Genomic DNA, 6000 nt, shown 5'->3' on the forward strand with positions numbered 1-6000 from the left:
TGGCATAAATATGAGCAACATCCAGCCAATCTCCAATTGTTGATACTACAAATAAAGCTAAACATGGAAGTATACCATTGAAGAAAATAACTATCCGACCAAATGAAAAGCCATGAATGTCAAACGAGGTAAGCTTGGAATAGAATCCATCAAAACCAATGCAGACCGACTGCCAAGATCATTTGACAACTTTCTGAGCGAATAGAACGATCAACTGAATAGTAAATATCACCAAAGATATATGTATGTATAGACACAAAATTAAGAACACTCCCTAAATGATACAAAAATTGGCTCATCATCTAAATGGTGAAAAAATCTTCGTAAAATTAATAATAAGTAAATCAGTATTTATGCGATATAATTGATAAGCAAGGAAAATCATATAATGGTGGATCGGTTCAAAACCGTAGTGTGCATTTTCCCATTTACTCATTTCTATCATTCATACTGTATAAAATTTTTAAATGTAAATTACTAAACAACTTTAACGTACTTACTAATTAACAAATCCCCACAAAGGGTACGTAAAATATTCATTCTTATTTCTAGATATACAACTGGTTTTCTTAACTCAGCTTAACTGTGAAAATCAGAATGCAGTACCCATGACTGGCCCCAAACAAAGATGTCCTGTGACGGATTCTAGGCTCTCCAAATATTATACTTCTTAAAAAAGTTATAGATCATACCATCATATAACAACTGCTAAATATTTTCTTCCAAGCTCGTATTACAAATTTGAATATTAAATGTTCCATGCTTAAAAAATTGTTGATATTGAAAATGTACTAAACAACCTGAATCTGGTTACCAACGCGATTGATTAAACAAAATAAAGATGAAACAATTCAAACCAAATCAATTTAATTATAACTGTGTTTTCATCATCAAAATTACGTATGAAGGTCAAAATCACGTTAATGGAACTTCACTCAGGCATGAAGTTCAATTGATTTATTTTCTTAAAGGTTAATGTACAAATGTAGTTAGTCAATTCATTACATACTTTTAAAAATACTTGCATGTGACACTGATCATCAATAAAGCAAAACCGATAAGAGCGTCATTGTCATTGAAGTCCCGTGAGTGAGCTTTTCCCTATATATTTGTATTTTGAAACGTCTCTTGTTTATGACTCAAATTGATAAAAATATCACCAAATTCGTTACAGTAGTTGACTATGTACAAAGAATTTTTAGGGGATCAAATTCAAAGCTTAGAGTCACTTGATTGAAGTTATTAAACAATTTAGAGCAATTTTTCTGGAAAAACTGTATTTGATATAATTGAACTTTACGTAGAAATTATACTTCCGATTCCGTATGTTCAGAATAAGACGATTGAATGTACAACTTGCACAAAAGTGAATATGAATTTCAATTTAGTAAGATACAGTATCTGCCAAATAATGAATACAACAACATCATCCAAATAAAACGTCCTCCTAAGACTCGTCAGTGATGCTAGGGACATCATACAACTGTAACGCCCGTCTAGGACTCGTCAGTGATGCTACATCTTCGCTAGCCAAGGCTTCTGATTACGTTACACTTCACAAATAAAACGTCCTCCAAGGACTCGTCAGTGATGTTAATGACATCATATAACTGTAACGTCCTTCTAGGGCTCGTCAGTGATGATAGGGACATCACACAACTGTAACGTCCTTCTAGGGCTCGTCAGTGATGTTAGGGACATCACACAACTGTAACGTCCTTCTAGGGCTCGTCAGTGAGGATAGGGACATCACACAACTGTAACGTCCTTCTAGAGACTCATGAGTGATGTTAAGAGACATACAACTGTAACGTCCGACACAAAGGGTACGTAAAATATTAATCTATTTCTAGATATACAACTGTGTTTTAATCCACAAGCACTATCTCATCTACTATATTCGCCTTTTCTTAACTATATTAACTGTGAAAATCAGAATGCAGTACCAATGACTGGTCCAAAACAAAGATGCCGTGAGACTGATTCCAGGCTCTACAAATACTGTACTTCTTGCAAAAATCATATAACAACTGCTAAATATTTTCTTCCTAGCTCGTATTACAAATTTGAATACTAAATGTTCCTTGCTTAAAAATTTGTTGATATTGAAAATGTACTAAATAACCTGAATCTAGTTACCAACGTGATTGACTAAACAAAATAAAGATGAAACAATTCAAACCAAATCAATTTAATTATAACTGTGTTTTCATCAAGATTACGTATGAAGGTCAAAATCACGTTAATGGAACTTCACTCAGGCATGAAGCTCAATCGATTTATTTCTTATATAATTAAAAGTTAATTCATTAAATAGTTCTTGCATGTGACAATGCTCAGCAATAAAGCAAAGCCGATAAGAGCGTCATTATCATTGAAGTCCCTTGGATGAGCTGTATTTGATATAATTGAACTTTACGTAGAAGTTATACTTCCGATTCCGTATGTTCAGAATAAGACGATTGAATTTAGTAAGATACAGTATCTGCCAAATAAGGAATACAAAAACATCATACAAATAAAACGTCCTCCTACGACTCGTCAGTGATGCTAGGGACATCATCCAGCTGTTACGTCCTTCAAAGACTCGTCAGTGATAAAAAAAGACATAAAAAACTGTAGCGTCCTTCTAGGACTCGTCAGTGATGCTAGGGACATCATATAACTGTAATGTTATTCTAGGACTCGTCGGTAATGTTAGGGACATCATACAACTGTGTCGTCCTTCTAGGACTCGTCGGTGATGTTAGGGACATCATACAGCTGTGTCGTCCTGATAGGACTCGTCAGTGATGTTAGGGACATCATACAACTGTGTCGTCCTTCTAGGACTCGTCGGTGATGTTAGGGACATCATACAACTGTAATGTTATTCTAGGACTCGTCGGTGATGTTAGGGACATCATACAACTGTTTCGTCTTTAGGACTCGTCAGTGATGCTAGGGATATCATACAACTGTAATGTTATTCTAGGACTCGTCGGTAATGTTAGGGACATCATACAACTGTGTCGTCCTTCTAGGACTCGTCGGTGATGTTAGGGACATCATACAGCTGTAATGTTATTCTAGGACACGTCAGTGATGTTAGGGACATCATACAACTGTGTCGTCCTTCTAGGACTCGTCGGTGATGTTAGGGACATCATACAGCTGTAATGTTATTCTAGGACTCGTCGGTGATGTTAGGGACATCATACAACTGTTTCGTCCTTCTAGGACTCGTCGGTGATGTTAGGGACATCATACAACTGTAATGTTATTCTAGGACTCGTCGGTGATGTTGGGGATATCATACATCTGTGTCGTCCTTCTAGGACTCGTCGGTGATGTTAGGGACATCATACAGCTGTACTGTTATTCTAGGACTCGTCGGTGATGTTGGGGATATCATACAACTGTTTCGTCCTTCTAGGGCTAGGGATATCGCGTATAGAATTCGAAATGAGATATTATATAAAACTATGCCTTAACAGATGTCAAAATAAAGGAGAGACGTATGCTAACATCCTAATTAAATCATTTTGTCAGTTTGGGACAGTGTAAGGTCTTTATTTCCTGCATATTTGAAGATTAATTACACAGATGAGCATTAATGATAACACACAAAATATATACAAAAGAGCATCACATGGCTAACACTAACTTATACATTTGTAGTCCTATTGTACACAATCGTTCATCACAGTCCTATTGTAGTCCTATTGACAATCGTTCATCACATGGCTAACACTAACTTATACATTTGTAGTCCTATTGTACACAATCGTTCATCACATGGCTAACACTAACTTATACATTTGTAGTCCTATTGTACACAATCGTTCATCACATGGCTAACACTAACTTATACATTTGTAGTCCTATTGTACACAATCGTTCATCACATGGCTAACACTAACTTATACATTTGTAGTCCTATTGTACACAATCGTTCATCACATGGCTAACACTAACTTATACATTTGTAGTCCTATTGTACACAATCGTTCATCACATGGCTAACACTAACTTATACATTTGTAGTCCTATTGTACACAATCGTTCAATCAATTAAAAAGATACCTCATAGATCTTCTATATCTCAACGATTTCCTTCATATTGGCCTTTACTTGATCTATTAATTTTATTTATTTATTTATTTTTTGTTTTTGTTTTTTGTTTTTGTTTTGCACTGTTTATCCTAATCTGACGGCAATCTTAATAATTAAAAGTACATTTTGTATTTCATCATCATTTTAGTTAAAACGGATTCAGTTACCTGTAGAATACCTATCATATAAATATGTATCCATGTTTAAGAAGTCAGTTAATTGCTTTCTGAGATCAAAATGATTTGATACCAATGCAATCAAACGCTGTTACTTTAATTGTGTACGAATTAATCAAAAACATTTCATGTCTAATCTGTTTTCAGCTCTGTTTTCCAATGTCTCTTCTTCGTGTTTTTGACCTACATTACAAGCAATGCTTTCTGAGTTTCGATAGAAGTCATCTATCTCTTAAAAATTGTTCTACACAAATCAAGCTGATATATCAATACCATATATATTAGATTAATCGTAATTGTAATTAATGTTTTTTTTTTCATTTGCATAATATCCAAGACGATACTTAAAAAATGTTATGGACAATGTCAGACTTGTTATCACATAACCTTTCAAAAAATAGCATATGACATTAGTTAATCGTGAAGTGGGCAGAGTCTAAGGGCCTGTAGATTCTACTGATAAAATACAATACAACCTAAGAATAAATCTCACCAAATCCATCTGCTTTATTTCTAAAGTTCCATTGACCTTTGGAGATGGATTATTTGTTTTAAATGAGAATAATGCATCAGGTAGTACATTACGTTCTCAGATATATATGGCCGATGTTGGTACCATCCTGAAGGTTTCATGTCAACATCTTGGATATTTGGATGCCTACTTAACAATATTACTTCTATCACGTTTCGCTGTCTTTTCCACCATATATCGGTAAATCTTTTCCAGTAACTTTAGTGTCACAAACATTTAATGTATATTTTATACTAGGTATTTCTTTACTGTTATTTCTGAATACAACAAGCGAGCTTTTGTTTCCATTAAAGGTTAAACGCCATTTGCTAGCATAGTCCTCTAAACATTGTACAAAATGCTGCATGTTATTATCGTCTTCTAAAAGGACATTTTATATATGTGCGTCCCATGATAAGACCTACTTGTTTTATCTATACAAAAAACATTCACGACTGATACCTGACTTCACAGATAGTTTCAGTGTATATGTTGTATACCAGATTCCACAATCTACCTTTTATATTTAAATCATTGTACAGCTTATAGAAAACCCTATTCTGGTAGATTCTGTCAAATGCTTTCTCACTATGAAGCAATGATAGACGTTAGAATATCGCACATTATATCAATTAATTATTTCAATCATCACACAAAGTGTTGGGATGGAACCTAATTCTTTACGAAAGCCACCCTGACGTGAGTGTGGAAATGTCCTGCACATATTCTGTCGTCTATTCTAATGAGTAGTATTTGTTTCCAAAATGTTCCCTGCTACTGATGGCAATACCATTGCTCTGTAACTTGAAAGGTCTGGTTTGCCTTAAGGTGTAATTGTTTTAATGACCTTGGTACATATTCACATAGGAAAATGGCTGTATAAAGATCTACTATGTAGCGTAATAATCTATTGTCCATTTGTGATAAAGTCAGGGCCAGACGCCTTTCCCTTTCTTTTACTTAACTTTCAAGTATCATTAGGAATCATATCATTGTTACTTTTTCTTTCTTGGCCATATTTTGGATTTTCTTGCTCACAAATGTTTAAAACTCTTGGTCAAAGTTCAACGCATTGTTTCGGAATAAATTACATTTCACCTGCCGTATCACCCATTTGAGCATTTCATATTAAATTGAATTGACTTTCTGCATTTTTGTTTTTGTTTTTTTTTGTGGTTTTTTTTTACAATTCTGTAAAAGTGATTTGCCTCCATTTCG

Source organism: Pecten maximus, chromosome 11 (assembly GCF_902652985.1).
Source record: "Pecten maximus chromosome 11, xPecMax1.1, whole genome shotgun sequence".
Taxonomy (NCBI): Eukaryota; Metazoa; Mollusca; class Bivalvia; order Pectinida; family Pectinidae; genus Pecten; species Pecten maximus.